Source organism: Oenanthe melanoleuca, chromosome 1A (genome assembly GCF_029582105.1).
Source record: "Oenanthe melanoleuca isolate GR-GAL-2019-014 chromosome 1A, OMel1.0, whole genome shotgun sequence".
NCBI lineage: Eukaryota > Metazoa > Chordata > Aves > Passeriformes > Muscicapidae > Oenanthe > Oenanthe melanoleuca.
The window spans coordinates 11,390,155-11,414,865 of NC_079334.1; the positions used below are offsets into that span (position 1 = coordinate 11,390,155).

Sequence of the window (24,711 nt, forward strand, 5' to 3'; positions counted from 1 at the left end):
TTGTGTTACTTCAAAGTGCATCAAGTGTTTATCTTCCAAGTGTTAATTAACACCAGAGATTAATGTGTAAACTGCTGCTCACTCTCAGCTGATTGAGAAACATTCTTAACACACTTAGTTTGCTTTATAAAATCTCACTCGAGCCACTTGAGGATGAAAATATTATTGTTTACATTTGTATAAGCAAGCTGGACAGGGAAAACCCAGAGCAAGAGCCTCTGGAACATGAACATGACACATCAGGGAACTCATTTGTGACTGCCTCTTAACCTGGTTCCTTGCTGGGTTTCTCTTGGAGACTAGGTGAGAACTGTATCCCTTAACCAAACAAGTCTTTGTACCATCAAATGCAGCATGACTGCTGCTCATTATTTTTAATTTTACACTTGAGCAATTGAAAGTGTCCATGTGACTTAGGAACGCAGATTTCTTTGAAAACCAGTGGATATTTTGGCTAGGTTTTTTGATACCTTTGTCTTGTTTTCTTAAGCAGTGCTGGTGCTGATCTTTTGGTGAAATCTGAGCATGCATGTTACTGAATCCCAGATCCCCAAAGACATCTTCCCAGGCTCTCATTTCCCAGTTTTTGTAATGGAAGCTAATACCTGGATACCTCCATGGATAACCATCCATGAGTCACATGGATCAGAGCTATGGCAATATACCTTTAAAATGCTAGGTTAATGTTCCTCTTATTCAAGATTAGAGTGCTGCTCTTAGGGCTGGGCCGTTTTGGCCACCAGAATAAGAAAGACCTAAAGCTGTTAGAGAGCATCCAAAGGAGGGACACAAGGATGGTGAAGGATCTGGAGGGGCTATATGAGGAGTGGATGAGGGCACTTGGTCAGTTCAGTTGGAGAAAAGGGGATTAGGGGGGAACCTCATTGCAGTCTGCAGCTTCCTCCTGAAGGGCAACTCTGAGCTCTGCTCTCTGGGACTAGGGACAGGACCTGGGAACGGCTCAGGGTCAGGGGAGGCTCAGACTGGATATCAGGAAAGGTTCTTCCCCCAGAGGGTGTTGGGCACTGCACAGGCTCCCCAGGGAATGGTCACAGCCCCAAGGCTGCCAGAGCTCCAGGAGCGTTTGGACAACGCTCTCAGGGATGCACAGGGTGGGATTGTTGGGGTATCTGTGCAGGGCCAGGAGCAGGACTCAATGATCCTTGTGGATCCCTTCCAACTCAGGATATTCTGTGATTCTGTGAGTCTACTGTTTACCTTCCAGTAAGAGCACAATGCTGGGACCAGTCCCCGTGTGGGAGCCCTTTCTGAGTCCAAAGCTGGGCTTTCTGAATTTCCAAATGAGCACCAGCTCTCTCCCTGCACCCACAACTGCCCCTCCTCTTTAGCAAGGTGGGGTGTGCCATGCCACACCTGTACCAGCATGGACTGGCACACCAGTTACAGTCTTACTGGGCTTTTGGATCCTCCCCCAGTACAAATACCCCTTTCAACTTGCCCTTTCAGCAGAGCACCCAGGAACCCTCCTGTTGGCTTTGCCTCTGCTGCAGCCATGGAGGAAGAGCTCCAGCAGCTGCACTCCAGGGAACATGGGGCAAGGCTGGATGTTCACAGGTGGGGCTGGCAGCTCATGTCATTAGACTAGTAATTGGGGTTGTCTGTAAATGTCTACCTTTGCTTTAGTGTTTTGACAAATGAAGTAAGAATTTTTACACTGGGTAACTGGTTTCAGAGAATAAGTTTTGCACATGTTTGAAAACGTAACAAAACTCTAAGAGCCTTGAAAAGAAGAGGCAGAACTTCACACATCCACACAGTGGAGACCCAAAGTTCAATGGTGGCTTCAGTGTCAGAGAGCTGCTTAATGTCTTTTCTGTGCCTTCTCTCAAAACACCATGCACTTTCTCCAGGGCACAGAGGGATAAGAACTGAAATCCTGGCCTCACAGAGAACCCCACACCCACCAATTTTTACCTAGCTGGTTATAAGCAAATGTACAGGCTTTGTTCCAGCAAGATGTATTAAGCTTCTGCTCTCCAGTGAAAACTTGCTGGCACACTAAATCAAAGAGAAATGTTTAAGCAGACACACACTATATAAAAGTGCACGTCATGATATACATTCCTCATGTGATGTTGTGTGTACTCACGATTTAAGTTCTTTCCTCACACCTGATGTGTGCATGACACCTCAAGAAGTGGTAATGCTGACTGGAGTTTTAAAAAAACCCAGCTGTTCATCCCTTGTGATTCCAGCAGGCCAAGCTGCTGCTTACATTTGGATACAAACATTTTCAGTATGAACTTCTGGGAAATATTCAGTGCCCCTGAGGTGTGCTTTCAAGTTTCTGGTGGAGTGTCATTAGCTGTAATGACAGCCACTGCTAAGGACAGGCCTGATTATCTGCAGGCTCACATGCTGCCAAGGACAGGCACATGGTTTTGCATTTACAGTTGATCCTAGAGAGGTGAACACCGTGGATATTTTTGGCCCTTTATTTTAATGGGATTGCCAGAATGACTAGAATCTGAAAACTCACAGCTCATTACCAAGAGCAAAATGCTGACCCAGGCAGAGCCAGAAGATTTGACAACTACTTCAGAGTTGAGATCTAACAGGCTGCTGTAGAATGTGGACAGCATTTTCCCTCTGTTAACCCCACTGTCCCAGAAAGAACATTCTCTCTATATTTACAGAATGCAAGACTGCAGTCCAGCTTGTTCTGCACCCTGGAGAGCAGCAGGATGCTTTAGGTTACACACCATACAATCACTATCCCAGCTTGTCTCATGTTCACTTGAGGCTGCAAGAAAGAGTTCAGGACCTGCAGTGCTGCATTAAGAGATGCACAGCCAGAGGAATGGAGAAGATTAAAACCAACCAACCACAGTATAGCCTGTTCTCCTGTGGGTGTTTCAGACATGGATCAACTTTTCCCCCTGTACCAACAGCCTTTATCCATCTCTGGGTACCCAAATCAAAAAGCCTTCCAAATCTTTGGTACAGGTATGAACAAAAGGCCCTGTTCAAAGTGTTGAATGACCTCAAACACCACCTGACTCCAGATAATGTGTGCTATTTTTGGACAGAGAGGCAATAAAATGCCCACTTTTGCTGCTGACTGCACCATGAGTTATTCCATTTGCTTTCATTATGCACGTCACAGCTCTCCCAGCTACAGAGATGAGGGGAAAGCTTCTCAGGGAAGGTAGGCTGCCCCTGTGTAGCATGGCAGACAGAAGCACAGGATTACAACTACCTTCAATTTTGACTCCACTCCAGAGTAACAGGCTGCTGTATAATCAAAATACATACTAATGGATATACAAAACCAGTCTGATACCTCTGGTCTCAAGGTAACCTTAAGATTTACATGACTCCTATTTTTGGGTCTATTTTGCATGTGGAAGAACAATTTCTATGTCTACAACCAAACCAAACTGTTGTTATATTCCCCTTCTTCCACAGATTTTTCTTGTAAGACTCTAAAGCTCATATTCTCAAAATACCTTTAATGACCAAACAATTTTTGTCCATAGTTTTTCAGATGTAATTTGTGCTTTTTAGATAGCAGAGAGTTCTTCTGGGGGCTCTAAACATCATTAAATGTGATTGTTATGAGAAACTAAGGGACTAAATAGATGTCTGGTTTAGGTTTTTAATTCTTATTCTTGATTCTCAGTGTTACAGATTTTTACTTGCAATGTAAACCTTACTTGCTGAAGAATGTTGTGTGACTTAGCCCAGTACTATCTGTAAAACACTGCAAGATTCCTGAGGGAGAGGTAAGGTAGAACTAAACCAGGGCATTGTGAGTAAAATTGGTTGCACTCAGATGTCAAGGAAATATAAACTTCCTGAATGCAAGTTTGCAGCATTTTTGGAATCATTTCCCCCCACTAACTTCATCCCACTCAAATGAACCAAAAATGAAACAGATCAAGAGCAGGCAAACTCTGAAATAAATAAAACTTCTTTAATTCAATTTTCATGATAAAGACTTAAAAAAGGTTAATTACTTTGCAGGCAGTTACCAAAAATCTACACTTAAAATCTAAATTTAGAGCTACTAGAGACAGGATAGCAACAACTGTATCTAGACTTACTTTGCTGGTCTCAGAAGCATATCTCAGGAGTGTACTTTAGCTCCTTTCTCTGTGAATTAAGACACTGATGTTGTTATGCTGCCTATCAGGGAAGGCAGTAGGTTGTATAGTTATCTCCTGATTGGGGCAAAATCACTACCCTGAAACCACACAACCTACTACCTCATCCTGTTAGAGCATCACGGGCATCTTCTGAAGGAAACATTTCACCACTTGTAAGTAAATTACCTTCTCAGTCTCCAGCCCACACATTTCTTATCCTTAGAAAGGCCCTGTGTGACCTCTCTGCCTTTCCCCACAGCTGTACCTGGGAGTCAGACAGAACTGGTGGAAGGACTCCAGAGGCAGGAGAACTGCACTAGCAAACACTGTCCCTCCCAGACCAGCAATATGTAATAAAAGTGAGTTAAATCAGTGCCCAAAACTAACTGAAGAGACATCTTACTTAGAATTCAAGAATTTACCAGTTCCAGGGCAGAACTCGAATGACTGAAGCCATCTTCACAGGGTTTTGTCCAGCTCATCCCTTTGTAGTTTCTCAAACAGCCTACACCAAGTGGATTTAAACAGCTGCTGAATCAAAAGTACCATTTTATATTTAATATGAACACAAATGCCAGAAACAAGGGGGAAAAGGATCAGCTGTTTCCAAGTAGCCACTCCCATTGCAGTCCCTGACAGTTCTGTGTGAGCAAATCTACTGTGGATTGGTACTTCTGTGTCCTGGCACTCATATCCCTCCTGCTCTCCAAAAATGCCAGAAGGAAATGGCTTTTGAGCCTGACTGGGAAATACAGGAATTGAAACACTCTAAGGACATCTGTGTACAAGAACCAAACATACAGACAGAGCCAGAGAATGGTACAGTTGAAAAATATCTGCATTGTCTTTCGGAGACATCCAGCGCTGACATCACAGCCACTTCAGGAAAGACAGTAGATTGTATAGTTATCTGACAGGCAGGGCATAGCCCTAAAACTATACAACCTACTACCTCACCCCAAAGGACAGTCACACTCTGATCACAGGAAGCACAGGCTGTATTCCCAGACAGTTGGATTGCTTGGCGACAACCTAGAAGACAAAAAACTCTGGAGACAAATGTTGACAGTCTTGAATTTGAAACAGTTTGCTCTATACCAGTCAACATTCTGCTTAATGAGCCCAGTTCCGTGCTTGAAATGTTTAATAGATTTGCAACGTGTGAAGTCATGTCAGTGACAAGATACACAAAGGAAACAGGATACAGCATTCATTTTTAATAACTGCACTTGTGTACTTCCAGCTCCTACATGACTCTACTTTATCAAACCAGCTTGTCACTTCAGGAAAGGCACCACTATGACTTGGAATGGATGCTGAATTAGAGGGATTGTTTAACATGCTTCCAGATACTCCTTCATTATCCTAACAGGGAAAAGCTGAGGTTCTCTAAGTGAATTTCCCAAGTTCTGCATAAGTAAACCCCAAAGACTGATCAATTAATTTGTCAAGACTGTGAGGAACTGTGGCCTACTCAGCAATACTCCTAACTGAGCAGTAACCCAGCTCTGAACTGATGACCACACTAAACACACCTCACTGTACCACACAGACCTTAGTCAGGGGGATTAGCAGAACTGCCACTACACCATCAGCTTCTGCAGCCTCAAACTTGTACTTGAGTTTGAGGGGGTTGTTATTGGCTGCCACCTGGTTTGATAGACAACAACACTTCCCATTCAGGGCAGATCTAAAGAAGGGGGAATAACTGACATATCAGTCTGTATTAAAATATAAACACTGCTTTAATAAATAAGCAAACTTTTAAAACAAACACCCTACCTTAATCAGTGAACTAACCTTTAAATTAAAGAACACAATAAATGCTGCATCCATCAGCCCCACATGGATCAAGGAGAGTTGTCTCCCTCGGCAAATCCCAGCCTGTGGGCAGCTGGTCACACTGCAGGGGGACAGGGGCATGGAAGCCCTCTGCCCTGGCTTTCAGCATCACTAAAGTGAGGATCTGAAAAGAGAGGAGCAAGACAAAACACACATACCTCAATTGGAATTCACTGCACACTGAAAGAATTGTAAGGTGAGTGAGAGCATGTGCAAAATCAGAGAGCAGCTTCTTTCTCCAGGAGAACCATGCACAGCACCAGCTTTCCCATTCCCTGTTACTACCACAATTACACCACAGCCCATGGGGACCCCAACTGAAAGAGATAGGCAAGAGAAAAGTATAGTGAAAAGAGAAAAACTTTTTATTAGTGACTTGAATGTTAGGAGCATTGCAGAGACAGGCAGATAGAGGTGTCAGGTACTTCAAGGAACAAACACTTTTAAAGAAAGCAGAGAAGGAAGGAGAATGCAGATATCTGACCAAATTTGATATCAGTGTGTTAATCTATAAAGGACAATGTTATACCATCAATGTCAAAGATAATTTCACTGTAGTGGGCTGAGATCACATAGAAAGAAGTCACTGGTTGCTGTTAGCTACACATGGTGCCATTTGTTGGACAAAACAGGACAGGTACAACTCTGACCATGCTGAGATCACTGCAAGGAAGGAAACACTGTCCAGCCCTGTATTTCACCTCTTGGAACCTCAAAGCCCCTGCAGGCCAAAAAGGGTGATATTCTTTCAATACCATATTGAAGGAATACCTTGAGAGAGTTCATTTCATCAATGCAAAAACCCCCCAAAACTGGTACCAGAAACCCTCTGCAAAGTTCTCTATAAAGAACCCCTCTGGAAAGCTCTCCAGCAGAAAGCCCAATAGTCTTCTCTATGTACTTAAGGGTTTTAAATCTCAGAATTTTCTGAGTACCAGCTTTTTGGAATGGTCAGTTACTCTCCCAATAATTCTCTGGAAAAAACCCTACCCTGTACCTCTGTTTTTTAGACAGAATATTAAAAAATAAACAAGTTCTTTATGCATGCAATCAGAGATCTCAGTATTTTTTCTAAGAGCCAAGAATGTGGGGTGGAGCTAAACTTCTGTGCAGTTTCAGCAAGGCTGCATATCTTGTACAGTCACCTCTCAGAATGTTTTCTGTGTAAAATAAACCTTATGCTTATATCAACAGAACAGCATTACATAATATAATTGGAGGAAAGCTAAGTATTGTGTGACTTCAAAGTGTGACTTTTTGTAAACATCTACTTTATAGTGGAAGGATAAAAACAACATAACTTTTCAGAATAGCAACTCTTCATGCTGCATGGTCCAGTGAAACCAGCTCAAAGAACCAGTCTGGCTCTAAAAGAATGCATTCACAGTACTGAAAAGCCCAAGCTACCCCACAGACCCATCCAACTCCAATGGGAGTTTTGGATGAAGAACCTACACTTACTCAGTGACTATAAGAGACAGAAATACAGACTGAAAGAAAAGCAACATTCTGGAGTATATTCTAGGAATTCACACTGCCTGCCTTTCATATATATGGACTTCACTTACACTTTTGAGGGCAATACTAGGTGGGATACTGGAAAATGTTCAACCCTGTTGAAAAAATGGCCAACTTTAATTATTCATTTCTAAAGGATGCTCTTATTTTCTATGATAATGATGTTAGAGATTCTTTTCTCTAGGTGCTGTGGTGATACAACGTATATAATAATATAATATACTATAATGTGATATAATGTTGCCTTAATGTGTATTTTCCCACAAAAGCAGTAGTTTGTTAATTCTTAATGATACTGAGATAATTACTTAGTAATTATTAAAGTACCATAAACTCTGTGTAACACTATTTTCTATAAGATCTGTTATTATGGGTATTAGTAATACTCATTAGCAGACAAAAATAGAAAAGAATGTGCTTTATCCAACACCTAAAATTAATTAGTTTTCTGCTCTCACAAGCTGCCCATTAACTTATTTTAATTGACTAGATCACCAAACAAGGATGAACTTTAAAATACTTAATGAAAGAAAAATGCATGTTCATTTTTTTTCTATGAAGATGACAGGCACAAGAAATTGCTATCTGGCAAGAGTTATGTTTCTAGTTTAACAACTGTTTAATACTAGGAAAAATATGACATTTCCATATTCCAACTCTCACTGAAAAATGTCTTGGAACTGATGTTAATAAGTACCTCAGCAGTCACTTTTCAAAGGGCAGGGGGCCAAGTCTGCTATTTCTGTGATGTTACAGGAAAGACAGTTTTAAAGCAGGGTTGTTATATAACCAAAAGCCTTACTAATCAACAGACTGGGACAGCACAGAACAAGCATTTTGCAGTTTCAAGGTACCTTCCCCAAGACCTCGTGAGGATTTACAAAGGCTCAGCCTCCCTGGCTCCCAGGAAGAAGGAAATGCCCTGGCTGTGTGCTCCTGAAGTGCACTGGGATTACCAGGGAAGAAGAGGGCTTGGAGGCCTCCCAAGGCAGGGACATTCCCCAGCAAGGGCTGGGGTCTGGATGCAGGCCAGACCAGCAGTTTCCAAACTCTCTGTACACAATGAGTGTCTTCTGGCTTCCCAAGTGATGCACAGTCCCCACTCTGCTCCTACAGAATATTTGTTCATGATTAGAAATGTCACTAACATTTTTGGGAAGAGCACTGTGGGGGAAATGGCTGAGGATATGCCAGGGTGGACACTGCAGCCAAGGGAAACCTCCTGACCAAATTCAGCAGGGCTTGGATCAGGCAAGAGAACTGCCACACCCTTCTGGGGCAGGATTGTGGCAAAGCAGTATCGTGGGAGATAACTTTCCTAGAGATTTCAGGTAGAGATTACTTACAGGAGGGAAGGATTCAGTTTCCTTGGATGTATGATACACTCCACACAGTGTATTTTAAAATATATTTTTAACGAAATGCAATGAAAAGGACACACTGCCTTCATACAGCATGCAAACTTCAGGAAGAAAAACACTCTACAAACACAAATGTTGTGACTCCTGTGGAATACAACGTATTCCATCTCACTCATTACTTAAATTACAGCTGCTTCTAAAATGGCAAACTACAGCTCTTTCCCCAGTTGTGAAACTTTCCTGTAATTTAATAATACAGGACAGATTCTGCCAGAACTTCAGGCAGGCACAATGGGAAAAACTCACAGGACCAGACCTCCACAGCCTTCTCCATTCAGAGGAGATGCACAGGATTTTCTAAGGCTCAGTCCAGGAGGGCTCCTCCTCTGCACAGGTGTCTGTCTTGGCTGCAGAGCATTAGCTGTGTCCAGCAGCTTGCTCACATCTTCACCTGGGCATTACTGAGGTCAGGCTGTAACTAGGGGAGCAAATTTATCTCTCTGTCTGTCTGATAAAGCACAAAAGGAGGGTGAACTTTGGCCATGACATTTGCTCATCCATGGTGTTCCTCAGTGCTGGAGCAGTCAGGTGTGCTGTCCTGCCTTGTACAAACCATAGGCACAGTGAAGCATTTTCCTCAGATTCGTCAGGGAGACTTCTTTTAAAAAGGGGAGCAATTCACACACTACTGAGATCAACAGTACATCCTCACTTGGCCTCAGTGGCTTTGAAGGAGGTCCTGATTATCCAATATAGCACAAATTATGAGACACAGAAGTTCAAATGACACTACTGGATGTGGAGCAAGTTTACACATCAAAAAGTATTTAGGGGCCAATGACTATTTTCATTATCTGTTAAAATCAGTTATATAAATTTTGTTCACTCTTTCTTTATTACATAGAACATCACTGGCAGTGCAACATGGCTCTTTATAATAAACAGTTTTATGTATTCAGTGAAGCCATTGTCATTATCAAACTGTTTGCAAGTATTTGGGAAAAAGGAGCAGCTGTGAAATGAGTCAGAACTCTCTTGCTAAATGTCTCTGAGCTCTGCAGTAATTTTTGAATATTTCTGAAGTCTGAACTTTTCATGAATGGGAGGAAATAAAAGAGCAATAGAATGTAAGAACATTTAAATACATCAGTTTAAGTAAGTCCATCTCCCATACTATAGCCTGACTACCAGCCAGACCTGCACGGGAACTTCCTCACTTCTGTGTGGAATGTACTAAAGTCAAGGAAATTCCTCCACAGAAATTACCTTCCAGAAAAGTTTTACAATTATTATCAGAAAATGGGATGTGCTTAATGTCAGCTGCTCTAACTCCTTGACTGGGTGTAGTGAGGTCTGACAAGCAGCAGATCCATGGAGCTGGGGCTGGGTGTGCCCCAAAGGTGTTCTGCATCACCATGGACATATTCTACACGTTGTGTTAGCATTTCATACACCTTCTGTTCTGTGAAATGCCTGGAATGTTAAACATGCTTCAAAATGGACTGCATTAAGGAAAATACTGTTTTCCATCAAAAATTTTTCTTCTCATTTTTCTTGGAGGTGGGATCATGTCTTCTGCTTAGGAAAACTGCAGCACCTACACTGACAAAATAGTTATTTTTCTCTTGCATCTATCTCTGCTTTTTGCTTATGTGCTACTCTGAATGCTAAAAAGCCACAAAAGCTGATATTCCAGAGAGTGATGAAACACTTGATGTCTCAAAGCATCCACAAATACAGAAATTAAATCATGGCTAAGCACTGGCAGCTCTGTATGCTGCACTTATGATCTTAAGCAAATAAACATTTAAGGAGATATATATTTTAAAAAGCAATCTGTGAAAGACACCACAGAACTGTTCAGTGTATTACAAGCTATTAGTTTTGTAGGACTTAAAAGATCTATCTCCTGTTTTCCTGGCATAATCTTTCCATCTGAGCTACTGTACTTGCCCCCAACCCTGTATCCCTGTATCCCTGAGCTCTCCATGGCAGAGATGAGGACCACCAGATCCTAATGTCCAGAAATCAGAGCTGAGGGAAGCTGCAGCCTGTGTGGAAATGGCAAATCCATCAGGTAAATGAGGTACATGTTATGAAAAACAAATGTAACAGATACACTTGCTATCTTACCACGTGTAAAAGCAAAGGTGCAAGGGCTGGATTATCTGGGAAATGAACCCAGCAAGAGGAGATGAAGCTGTGACAAATTAGGGGTTGTTTTTTATTAGAAGAGCAAAGAGAATGTGTCAGGTTTATTTTCCCTTGGAAGATTGAAATAACAAGAGTAAAAGGGGCATAGAACAGCTCTCTTACAGTATTCCCTAAATATTCCTCAGTTATCTCCATGTTCCTGGGAGGACTGTATTCATGCAGATCACACAAAAATGAAATGTTAATGACACCCCCCACAAATATTCACTAATTTTAGGATGTGGAGCAATGGACATTTTGCTTGAAAGAGCTGAGCTCACCTAACTCAGCTGACATCACCTGGACTTACCTTACCATCTCTGAACACAAAACTGGACACTTAAACTGATCACCATCATCTCTGACTTGGTATGTGATGTCCAGCTCTCCAAAACTGCACCTTTCCCACTCCCCCGAAGGCCCTGTGAAAAAAAATAAAAAAATAGGGCACAGTCAATGATGCAGAGAACAATCAGAATCACAGTCTTCCAGTCTCTCCAGCTAAATACTCAGCTATCTCACAAGCAATTATTTGAGTGATATTTTTAATTCTTTTTGGATGGAAAATGCCTTTACTTCACAGGGAATCTTAAATAAGCCATCTGAATTTTAAGCATCTGAAATTTAAGAATTTTAATTTTTTGGCTTTTTAGTATATGCAATTCATACAGTGTCACACCTAACCTATGTGACTCCACTGAGAAAGTGCTGTTTTTTTCAGTTCCTTATAGAAGCTAGGAAAAATTGAACAGAGTCACATCTTATTAAAAAATGTTATTCCCAATCTCAATCCACTAATTCCTTTTTGGGAAAACTGAATTTTCACCCTGAAATGGATTCAGGTCCTTTAAAATTGTTTTTCTTTAAAAAGACATGCAATAAACTAGTATGTGGAAATCCTAACTTAATTAAGCAACAAGAGGGAACGTCTGTCAGCGTAAGCCTCAACAAGAAAATAAAATTCATTTTTCAGATTGCAGCCATGCCAGTAATTATAGTTGGTAGAAAAAATGCCTTTTGGCCTTTCTGCCATAAGGCTTTCATTTTAAATTTTAGCCCTTAGTGAGATCAAGCAGCTGACAAGTAGGAGTGAATGAATTAGGGGTCTGGGAGCCAGGAGTAGGTCAAAGCTCCAAATAAGCTAGTGTTACATGGATTTAACCAAAAATTCTGTATTTACATCAATGTATCCTTACATTTGCCATCACCACAAACAGGATAAAGTTACTTGAGTGCTCATGAAGAAGGAGCTTTATATGATGGCAGGCAAGCAAAATCCATCCTTTACAAGCTCTTCCATTTGTGATGATCACTTTAGAGCCTGCAGCATTTGAAATTGTGGATAACATTGTACAGAAAGCTGCCATGAAATCACTGTTCTGTGTAGCATGTTTGTTTTAAAATATTGTTAAAAGCCTAAAGTTCATTTCTATTTCAGAACAAATGGAGTCTGGACTGCATTTGGGGTTGAGCCAGAGGGCTTGGTTCAACCTGACAGTAAGCCAGCAGAGGCCTGCAAGTCCACATGTATTGACACAGAGAAAGCATGTTACAGGCATTGCATGCCCAAGCTGCAGTTTGTTTCTGGTTACTTTTGGGGAGGGTGTGAGGGTACAGACTTGATCAGACAAGCCCATTTGCAAGAGTAGGTCTTGTCCCTAATCCTGCTAGGCAGTTTTGTGTCCCTATCAGGGCATCTCCATGGCAACACTGCCAATTATGAGCCCCCTGTTCTCCTTTAAGTGACTGTTTTCCTTTGGTCACCAGCACAGATCCCTGTGCACTGCAACAGCTTTGTTATCACCCCAGGATGGGATGCTGTCTCAAGCTGTGTTGTGATTTCAGAAGCATACACTTGTGCTTTGTCATGATGACCCTGCCTCTGCTCTGAGCAGTTATTTTCCATCCGGAGCATTCCAACCACACTGCCAAGAGGTTTGCACACACACTCGCCCAGCCCAGCTCTACATGAGTCTTTAAAAAGCAAAGGAGAACCACTGAAAACTGCCATTTTCACACTGCATATGCTGAGGGGGCAAAGGCTGTTGGTGCATTGGGATGAGTGCTGCCAACATGGCACTTGCTGGCACAAGAGGATTCCTCATGGATTCCAAGCTTGGGGCTTGGGGCTCAGACACACCGAACGCAGCCTGTGCTCAGCTCCACACAACCTTCTCTTTTCCCAGGTGACTGGGGCTCTCCACAGATGGACACCAGTGTAAGTTTTTGTACCTGAGACTAAAGCTTTCCCTGGTTAAACATTCATGAGTGGGCTGAAGTGGCGGCAGAGAGCGAGCAGATCTTTGCCAGAGCTCCAAGGTGTGCTCGACTCTCCATGCCCATTATTCATGATGCTGTTGCTACAGGCCCTAATTTTACATAAATGGAAGTCACAAGAGAACTGTTACAAGCAACAACCAGGAAAAGCACAGGGAAAGAGTGCCTTGTCAGTTGGTATTAAAAGCACAGTTTGGTATTACATTTTCTGATTGTGAAGCCTCTTGGGAGTCAAAATATGCAACACATTTCCTCTGAAGAGTAAGAAGCTGAAACCTAAAATTTTGTAGAGGGTCTTCACAATCAATTTCTTCATGTCCTGTGCACAACTCCATTCCAATTCCCTACATATGAAAAATACATAACCTCTTAGCTCCAAATTCATCTACCTTACAGTTCCATTTAGCTCTTATTTAAAATCTACTAAATTCTATTTTGGCTATCATGTAAGCTATTGTTCTGAGCCTGCTCAGGGATGACAGACTTCAGAATTTAAGATCTGTCGTGCCAGGAGCCAGATTATACTTCTCTGAAGACAGAAACATGCACATTACTAGTATCTACTGAGAAATACAGCAAGCAGACTTGGTGCAACTGAAATAATTGATTTCCTTCCCCTTATCAACACAAAAGATAAGAGCCATATAAAAGTACCTGTTTTTCTACCTCACAGCATTTGTAGCAAACACACTGGACAGTATTTCAATATTCTCCTGTTGCAGAAATAAGCTTTAGGCACAGAATCCATGACATGTAAATTAAGATATACTTCACAACACATATCTTAGTCGTGAAAGTAGGTCATGCATTTAAGGCATTTCTAGACTCTTGATGTAAATATTCTGAAAATATTTTTGTGTGTATAGAATAATATTTTAATTATTTATCAGACTTCATTCTCTAAGAACACAAAAGGAACAGATATTTTGGAGAGTCCTCACAGGGTAGTAAGTACTTCTTTGCAGCCTTTCACAATTTCATGTAGTGCACATTTTGTTCTTAGTGGAACTGCATGCTTGAAGCACACCTCAAAAAAGTTGATGTAGTAGAAAAAGTTATGGTGAGAAGATCCCAGAATGCACAGGTAGGGAGCCTGACTAAACAATACCATGACATTTTCCAGTGCTTACTACCTTGAATTATTTTGGGACTCTTGGAATTTCCTCAAGACTGGTGTTGGGTATTTGCTCACTGCCTATCAGCAAGTTATTCCATGAGCAAAGTTAAAGAGGGGGAAAAAAAAAGAGAAGGAAGTTAGAAAGCAAGACAGTCTATGTGTTTGTGATGTGACTTGAGTTTCCAGGCCAGAACCTTTATCAGGAGAACAAAAAAAAAACCAGAGGCAATTTAAATCAGCACCACTATCAATTTCTCCACTAGGTGTCACAAAATAATCATGCAACCAGACAAAAAGCAATTATATGTAAAATGTGTCAGTGTACTACATCAATGAAGTGCTGCTTTGAAACGAAATCTGTGATAAGAGCAGATGCAGGAAAATGTCATGGATCTCATGAATATGCATAAACTGTCAGGAGTGTATGGGAACCTGAACCATGACACACAAAAGCTGTTGCTAACCATGGTGTATGTCATGTAATGGATTTACATACAAGCATGTAAGTGTTCCATTAAAAAAAAAAAAAAGTCTTCCCAAATCCTAAAAGCAGTATTATCAGTCCTCAGAACTGCAAGATTTATGTTTCTTGCTTTTTAATGCTCCAGTTACTGAAAAAATGTATTGTAACAGATTCTCCACAAATATGCAAAAATTCCTCATGACTATAGGGAAAAAATGCCAAGAAAACAAGTTCTGAAGGCTAAAACATATGAGGAAGAAAAACATAAATATTTTATTAATATTAGTATAAAATCACCACAAATGCCAAACACTGGAATTGGCAATAACATGCGACAGACACTCCTTAGATCCAAACTGTTCTTTTGGAAGGGCAGGGTAGAAAATTACCAAATGGTTCTGTAGCCATTATTTTCCAGAAATGAACCTCTACTGCATGGGCAGTATTTTTGCTCTTAAATATTCGCAGACCATTTAAAATTTGTAATTCCAGGTACGCCTGCACTCATCCAAAACACTGAGTCCACGAAAGGATTAAGGCTGGGCTGTTGAAACAGGCACCTTGGTTTCCAAAATGGTTCTTTAATAACAGCAACTTTTCCTCAGCGTTGCATAAAATTTTTATGGGCCTAGTAGACTCCAGCATGAATTTATCATTATCTGTACTCACACATAATCCAGACAATTAAAAATGCTGTAATCACTAGCATATACAACATTATGAAGTAGAACAGGCTGGTTAGATAAGGAGAGGAAACGTATCCTAGACATTTTTTATCATCCAAACATAACAGTACCAGGGCTCTATATGCTTTGCTGCCAACTGCCATTGCATAAAGCCAGCCTAAGCAATGTCAGAACCCCTTCCCCCTTGAGAGAAAAGCAGTAAAGGAACATATGCCCTACCAGGACATTGTTTGTTTATACTGCAGTTCATATGTTTTATCCTGGCTGTCAAAAACAGGCTTTTTCAGGGTGTAAGCAAGCTACTATGATAAAGTTCAGATTTTTTACAGTCTTTCTCTGTAAGATGAGCTGTCTAAAAGTCAGAGCTGGCCAACATTTTCCAAAGCTTGGAAATACTTTCTCACTTGGTGATTGTAAGGAAGCTTTTCTTCCGTGCAATTTTCCCTCTTTTTTTTCAGCAACTCAGTTATATACTTGTGCTTCCAGGAACACAGGTACAAAGCTGAGAGAAATACCTTTTATTTGTTTGTTTGTTTCCAAAACTAGCATAACTTAATATGTATATGCTAAAGGAGTCTGATGTTGTGAAATACACTTTTGGAAAAACTCAGAGCTTTTCTCTCAAGCTCTCCCCACATTAAAGCCATTACCTGACTTTAAAGAACCCTTCAGTGATGCCCATTCAAGCTGGCAGAATTCAGAGCCTCCTGAGGCCAGTAAGAATTCTGATATTATGTAGCAAAGCTGTGATTTCCTTTTAGGCAGAGCCATACAGAAAAATGCTGAGGTAACTATTCATTACATAAACCCCCAACTCTTTGACACCAGAAGGTGAACGAGCAGATGTACAGTATTATTAATTCCACTTAAAGAACTTAAGTTGCTCCTTTTTGGTCTTCCAGTGGTTCAAGTCTGCAATATTTTTTTTAGTCCTTGTTGTGAAAGAATCAAAGAATGACAGAACCATCCAGGTTGGAAGGGGTCCCTGGAAGCATCGAGTCCAACCTCCTGCTCAAAGCAGGTCTAATTAATCAGGTGCTGAGGCACACATCCAACTGAACCTTGGACACCTCTAAGGAAGGAGAACCCACAAACTCTCTGGGCACCTGCTCCAGCCTTTGACCACTCTTTGATCAAAGGTTTTCCTTGTATCTGACTGGAATTTCCTTTTTTCCAACTTGTGGCTGTCAGCCCTTGTCCTACTGAGAAGAGCCGGGCTGCAGCTCCTCACCCTGTGATCAGGCAGTGCTGGCAGCACTGCAGGGCTCCCCTCTGCCATGCCCTCCCCTGCCTGGGCAGACATAGCTCTCCCAGCTTCTCTGTGCTCACCACAAGGCACTCTGAGCAGCCTGCTGGCACAGGTCACAGCTCATAAGATCTCTTGCTGGTGTCTCTCTTGGCTCCCAAACTGGACACATCATTGATCAGAGGGATGGAGCAGCTCTGCTGGGAGGAAAGGCTGAGGGAATTGGGATTGCTCAGCCTGGAGAAGACAAGCTTTGGGGTGACCTCATTGTCCTAGAACCTGAAGGGAGCCCACAGGAAAGCCAGGGGAAGACTACTTATAATGGCCTGAAAGGGGGAATGGCTTCACAGACCGAGGGCAGGGTTAGATGGGATATTGGGAAGAAATTCTTCCCTCTGAGGGTGGTGAGGCACAGGTTGCCCAGAGAAGCTGTGGCTGCCCCATCCTGGAAGTGCCCAAGCTCAGGCTGGACAGAACTTTGAGCAACCTGGGATAGTGGAAGGTGTCCCTGCCCATGGCAGGGGGTTGGAATGAGATGAGCTTTTAAGGTCCCTCCCACCCCAAACCCTTCTCTGACTCTAAGGCAGTCTCTCCAGTGCTGTGAAGAGGGAGGATCACTGCTCTGAGCTGTGTTTTGCTCATGCAGTCCTGGATGCAGATGGCACATGGCTGGGGAGCATCAACCTGTGCATCAGGACCCTGAGATCCTTTTCTGCAGAGCTGCTTCCTACATGGCTGCCCCCAGCCTGTTTCATTATGATCTTGCTGATGACAGTATTCACACCATTTCTCAAATTATTGATATCAAAAGGTCTCATCTTTTTTTTTTTTTTTTAATTTCATCTACCCTAGGCCTCACTTAGCCTTGAAGTGCCTTGAGTAGAACAGCTTAGGAATGTGAATGTACAGCAAATGTGCTTCCCATTAGCCCTTAATGCCATAAATCTAAAATCCTTGATACTACTGTTAGAGCAGTGCTTCCACTCAAATCTTAAAAGAAGCTTTAGACAGGATAGTAAGATTCAGCAGCCACACAAGACACTTACTGCTGCATAGGACAGGCTTGCAAATGCACATGGATCAGAGGTCCTGCCCTTCTGCATCACTATTTCACTTACAATGGAATAATTTTAAATTACATTAAGAACTATAATCATATTTGACTATCATTTACTTTTTCATACCCTCTGCCACTAGAAATACGCTTGAAGATATCCATCCAGCCCCAAGTGCACTATTCTGGGAAAGTTTCCATTTAGATGAGAACATTTATGCTCATAACTATATGATTTTTTAAAGATTAATTCAATATGAATAACTGGTTCAACTTGGTGTCTGCTCATGAGTGAGCAGTTGGAAGGAACTGGTTAATCATTGTTTGCCATCTGCTTTGGAATATCAGCACTGTACAGAACCTTTTCTGCAGCAAATAAATTAACACAGAGCACTAAAGGAAAATCCTGTTTTCAGCTATGGGGTGTTTTCTAGCACTCCCCATCAGATTTCTTGGCCAAAAATGAAGGCAGTCCCTTTCAGGTATTTGTTGTTCTCTCAGAAAGGCTCAGAATTCTCTAATCTTTCCAGTCCATTTTATTAAAACAAACTCTAAGTTCTTCTGAATAGACAATCCAGCACTTAAACTGCTATACTGAGTCAAAAAGCACATTTGCCTCCTCACAGAAAAACATCAACATGAAAATATAAAATTTCTTGGCTCATCTTCCCCATCTGGTGCAACTGACAAATGCTGTGTCATACTTGGAGAGGGAATGAAATTTCCATTTTTAGATTTTGGACTCCAGGAGTTCCTTAAAAAAAATAATTTGCTTCAAAATGAGGAAAAATAAATGTGAATGATGTAAAAATGTTCCACTTAAGAACAGAAAAATTGATGGGAAAAGGCACTCCCTAAACTGAGGTTTTCTTAAAAAACAGATTCCTAACAAGTGGCAAAAAATATCAGAAGAAATGTTGAGAAATTCTTAATATTGAGAACGCCAAAAATTGCAGTCTTCCAGCAGAAAATCAAAATGTGTTCTTCTAGGCCTTGCAAATACTGAGCTCTCAGTGTATTCAGCCATTCAAAAAACCTGCCAGTGAAAAATATTTTTCCTTTAGAAAACTTTTTAAAACAAACAATAGAGAACTTCTTGCTCCAGCCACACATTTCAGTCATGCTCCTTTTCTTTGCAGATCTCCTGGGGTATTGAATCATGGAATCACAGAATGGTTTGGCTTGGAAGTGACCTCAAAGATCATCCACTTCCAGCCCCTCCCACGGGCAGGAACACCTTCCACTACCCCAGGTTGCTCCAAGCCCCTGTCCAGCCCAGACTTGGACACTTCCAGGGATCCAGGGGCAACCACAGCTTCTCTGGGCAATCTGTGCTAGGGCCTCACCACCTCAGAAGGAAGAATTTCTTCCTAATGTCCAATCTAAATCTACTCTCTGGCAGTGGGAAGCCATTCCCCACTGTCCTGTCACTCCAGGCCTTTATCCAATGCTCCTCTCCAGCTCTCAGAAATCCTTTGGCACTGGAAGGGGCTATAAGGTCTTCCCAGAGCCTTCTCTTCAAGTTGTTTTATCTAATGGCTGGGGAGACCTACTGTTGCAGATTCCTGAGACTTGACAGTTGTTTGCTATGTGAGATAACTGGTACCAATAGAGGTCTTAAAAAGAGATTATCCAGTAAGCCTTTGGAGACTTTAGGGTTCCAGACCTAGTATGGTCTAATGAGCACAACAGGGCTCTCTGACAGTCCTATTGGGATTTTCCCTCTGTTACAGCTGGCAGTAAGAGAAAGATTTAATTAGCACAGAAGAGTTGCATTGCCTTCCAAGTACTCAGCAAAGGATTGCTGGAACAGGAAAGGTGGGAGAGAGGAAGGTCCTTTGGGTATGAAGGAATTTGAGTGAGCTGGATTAATTTACCAACTGTACTGGTATGTATGGACCACGCATTTCTGTCATAACCTTGAGCAAATACTTGGGACAAGTTTTCAGAAAAATAAGCTCAGTTCTTCTGGCTTCTTTAGATGCTGAAATAACTCATCAGACTTTTCAAAGGCAAACTGCAACTCAGTCTCCCTGAAAACATTACAAGCTGACCCACAGTGAAGGCTTTTAAAGATCTACCCCTATCTGTTGAGGTTATACATCTTAAAGGATTCAGAGCTGTGCTTCAATTCCACCCCTGTAAATTACTGTGTTCCTCCTCTATGTGCTGAGGAGAACAAGTTTGTAATGTCCATGAATCAGCTTTGAGAATCTTCAGTGCTATGATCATTTAAGTACCTGGACTGACACAGGGCACCTGTTTCACAGGGACCATCTCCTACTTCTGGCTTTGACAAGAAGGGAATTGTGATTCTACAAACCACAAAGTCATGATCACGAGATGCCAGGGTAGGTTTTTCTAAACTCAGTGACGAGTCTGGCCTTTAGCTATGGGATTGAGGAGGGCACTTTTCACTCCTTCTCTTAACAAGGACAAGTGTCCCTTCTAGCATGTGTCTGTATTGAGTTTAACTGTTTGCTGTGAAGGCTATTGGACAGTACCTCATTATAAAGCAGAGATGTTTAGATCAAGACCTGACTTTCCTTTCTAGATTCAGCAATCCTATCCAGGTTCTTTGACAGCCACAGGATATTTAACCAAACAATTCAGATGCTGGTTTTGAGAGATGAAAACTATGTCAATACAGGCATCTAGTGTATCTTCAGAGTCCTAAATGTGTCTTAAAATACCTTGCATTTACCATAAAGGTCTCTAGCTTGCTTAAAATTTAACTAAAACATTGGACTTGGATGCAGCAGGATTAACGGGCCCACTCAAGACCACACTCCTGGTATTCCAGATCACTCTTGTAGCATTCCCTCAGAAGGAACATAAGTATTTCTTGAATTTACTATTCCAGAATAATTTGCTTCTCATTAAAGTGAGATTAGTACAGGTGAAGACATGAAATACCTGCAAAAGTTCTCTCTTTGATCACTCAGCAGAAGCTGTAGGTCAAAGGCCTCACCAACAGGAATTTCACACAACTGATTCCACATTCTGCAGCTGTTTCTCCTCAGAAAGACCTGTCAGGAAGACCTATCAATAGTTTTTTCTGCAGGCATGAAAGAGCAGAGGGAAAGCAGATTAGTAATGCCAGAATATCACCCTTAAGCTGGCACAGTAAAACATCTCATGTGGGCAAGTACTATCAGCCTGTATCTATGCCAAGACACTGCATTCCTGTAGACACAAGCCAAGACAGACATAAGAAGTCTATACTCCGATTTTTTCCTATGGATACCTCCACAAGAATGTCTTTGGTTGAGGATCATGTATTTTTTATATATATTTTTTCCATAAAAATCAACAGCCTTTCTCTCGTATTCAACTCATTATCGACACTCCCCACTTCGCCACATCAACATTTTATTTGAAGTATCAGTCATAGCATCCCATCAAAATTTAATAGCCACTTTCTATAATTGAAGCATATTAACTCTTGGTTTCACCTATGCTAAGGTTTATCTTTCTCCTTCTTTTAAAATTCTAATGATATTAAAAATACAACACCTTTCTACAGCATGACTCAGAGTTGCATAATATTTCTTTCTTCAGCTCATGGGAAAGGAAAGAGGTACAAGCAAAGGCAGAAGAATTTTCTATCCAAGTCTGTAGCTTTATACTGAATCCTGAGTGTCAAACCAACAGGGCTTTTAAGAAAAATGTCAACAATTGTAACCGTTACATAAGACATAGTTAGAAAAATACTTTGCAAGGAAAAATGACAGTTTTTGTCACTTGAGAAGATGATTTATACTTCAGCTTTAGAATGCAAGCATGTGACCTGACATTTACTAAGAAATCAAAGAGATTTTGAGTAAGATTACAAAAGGCAAAGCACTGATTGCCCTCTACCAGCAGCTCCTCTCTGTACTATAGAAAGATCTGCATAGTCTTCCTCCCAACATTATGCAAAAAAATAGAAAGGGAGGTCACAACAACAGCTCTCCCTGTTGTCACTTTGTGCTGACTTGCTCCAGTTACAAAGGCCATCTGGTGCTGTTTGTGCTGCCTTTGTGCCTTGTGTCTCATGTTGTTCTTTATGGACAAGAAGGATTCACAGGTCACATCAGCTGTGTTTTAAGTTTCTCTGCAAGAGAACTCGATGGCTGGAACTGTGCATATAGAAGGTATAGCTGTTGATAACAGAACATGGTGAAAAGGATACCAGGTGCAGGGGTGTCCATACAGCTCAGGTGAGCTGGGCTTCCTTACTGGTTCTATTATAAGTGGTTACATAAGCCCTTTGGGGCTCAGTTTTACTGCTTGTTAAATGGAGATCATAACTCCCTATCTCACAGTGATACTGTGGGGCTTATTCATTAATGGGTTCAACTCCATGCTGGGCAGATGGTCAATACAAATTTTATGCATCACCAAAGTAACATTTAACCTCAGGACTTAAGTGGCACATAGCCTTGTGCTGGTCTCTGAGCAGTCACTGGATAAATATTAAGCATTCACTTTACTGAAAATATTTGAGAGTCAGGAGTTGTTCGTAGTGCTGATTTTGCATCCCCTAAGTTACAAATTTTCAGGATGACAAATGTAGAAGGACACATTCTTCAAATTCAGTGCAAAACAGGTACTAAGTGCATCTCCTTGTGATGGTAACAAATGAGGAAGAGAAAATGCTAACACTGCTGAACCAAGAGTACAGTGATTTAAATGTGTCCATGAAACAAGCACTTTAAGCCTCCAGAATGACTGTTGACAGTATCTGGAGGGATTTCAGTTTAGTGTTGGGAGAAGGGTTGTTTTTACTGGCCTCAGCCAAAAAACCAATTCATTGAATGTGATTGCCATTTACCTGCAGAAACACAGCTACAATTCAGCACAATAATGAGTTTAAAGGTGCATCTCAAAGATATTTATAACCATATAAATATTTGCTTTGCTTACTGTGGCAATCACACAGAAGAAAAAAGTTTTTTTCCAAACATCATTCTCAAGGTTTCTGAGGACTATTTTTAAACTTTATTGCCACAGGTAATGTACCATGAAGACCTAAGCACCAGCAAGAAATGAATCTCCAGTGTGATTACTATGCATACCTTGTAATTTCCTCTGCACAGATGACCAGTCTTCACTTCTTTCATTTTTAACTTGGTTCCTCAGTAATTCTTTCTGTTTCTGAAGAGAAAGAAAGAAAAAAAAGTTTTATGTGTTATCTTTGTGATGGAAAATGTAAGGAACAGACATACAGATCTTAAATACAGCCTTCCAAAGTCTTTTCTGCAGGTGAGGAATGTGTTTCAGAAGAAGGCCAGTGTCCCACTGCAAACTTATTTTGGAAGCCTTAATTGAGGGTAAGTAGGGCATGAATGGCACTTTGTAGAGGGATGACTTTACCCTCAGGGAAGCACTATGACAAGATTCCTGAGACCAGTCAATTTAACAGCTGCAAACCTTGAAATCTTTGAGTAAAAAAAAGTCTCCTCTACTTTCACAGCCAAGTGGGTTTAAAGAAAAGTTACCAGATAAAAATATTTCAACCTTTACCCCATAATATCAACATTTACCCTGTAACATCATCCTTTTCAGACCATTAAAATTACTATACCAATCACCAGTAGAACATTAATTGTGGTCAGATTAATTGACCAATCATGGACATCAATACATCAGGTATAAATCACTCCTAAAAAGAAGTATTCTGCAGTTTAGTCTCAGCAGCTAGGGCCAATGACATTTTTCATAAAGCATTTGTATCAATAATATCTTTATTTATGCTTTGTAATCATAGCCATGTACAGAAACCATCACCTCATATAAAAATATATAAAATATGGTGAAATAACAGTTCCTAGTTTCTTGCATTGTGATGGTGATAGAACTATGGGGAACATAAAAAACAACTCTGTCATATCCCCACCATGAGAAGGGGAGAGGAGCTGAGATTCACAGATTCCCACAGTGTGGATTAAGGTGAAATAACACTCAAAGTCCAAAATAACACTCAAAGTCCATAATAAGCAACTCTAATGGCACCAATATTATAAAAATGGTGACCCTGTCACAACTATATCCACATAAGCTATGCAGAAACACCAAATTTAGTGGAACAAGTATTCAGCTAACATTAGCCCTCTCAACAATTATATGTATTTACACAGTGCAGGAATGCCACCTGTAATGGAATAAATATTCAGTAAATGTTAACCCTCTCACAAGTAAGACTGACCCTGAAATGGGCTCAAGGGCATAGTACTGATAACACCAAAGTTGTGGGTTCCATCTCTGTCCTCCCTCTGGAACTCTCCCTTAAGGTGCTGACTGAACTCAAGTGCAATTACCTGGGTCTCATCCCTTGCACACTCCATATACATTACTCTGGGTCATTCCAAAGAAATTATGCTGTGATTGTTCTCTCTCTCATCACATCACATAGTATATCTATTCACTTCTTACTGCTTCTACTTTTTTAAAATCTAATTCTGCTGCTGTTTTATGAAGAAAGTTTACTTTTCACCATAACATCCTCAAAATTTTTATATATGTAATAGTCCATTCCAAGTCAATCCTCTTGGAATATTACTTTCCTCCAACAAAAGACTCCTCTCATTTTGGCATTTCTCAGTCCTTAACCACCATAATATCCAAGTGCTTCACAACTCCTTTAAAATGTTACCCCTCCAACCTCACAGGAGAAAAAATACTGCCTTTGTTTACAGAACAGAAGGGTAGAGAGGATACAGGGAGAGGATACAGCTCACTTTTACTATCTCAGTTAAGGTGATAAGATCATACAGAGTGTCCAGATACAGACAGGACCTTCAGATAGAAATCTGCAGTACATCTCAACATACATACCCTTAGGAACCTCTCTTTTCTCTCTC

General features: G+C 41.1%; 1 long non-coding RNA gene across 1 annotated transcript in view; it reads right to left on the reverse strand.

Annotated features, from left to right (window-relative positions):
• Nucleotides 1-3,918: 3,918 nt before the first annotated feature.
• Nucleotides 3,919-24,711, reverse strand: part of LOC130266359 (uncharacterized) — a 96,741-nt gene continuing 75,948 nt past the window's right edge. Inside the window, exons 9-12 of the long non-coding RNA XR_008842850.1 lie at nucleotides 22,927-22,999; nucleotides 20,783-20,924; nucleotides 11,334-11,445; nucleotides 3,919-6,075 (exon numbers count right to left, since the gene is read on the reverse strand). This is a non-coding gene — a long non-coding RNA (uncharacterized LOC130266359). The remainder of the gene's footprint in view (nucleotides 6,076-11,333; nucleotides 11,446-20,782; nucleotides 20,925-22,926; nucleotides 23,000-24,711) is intronic.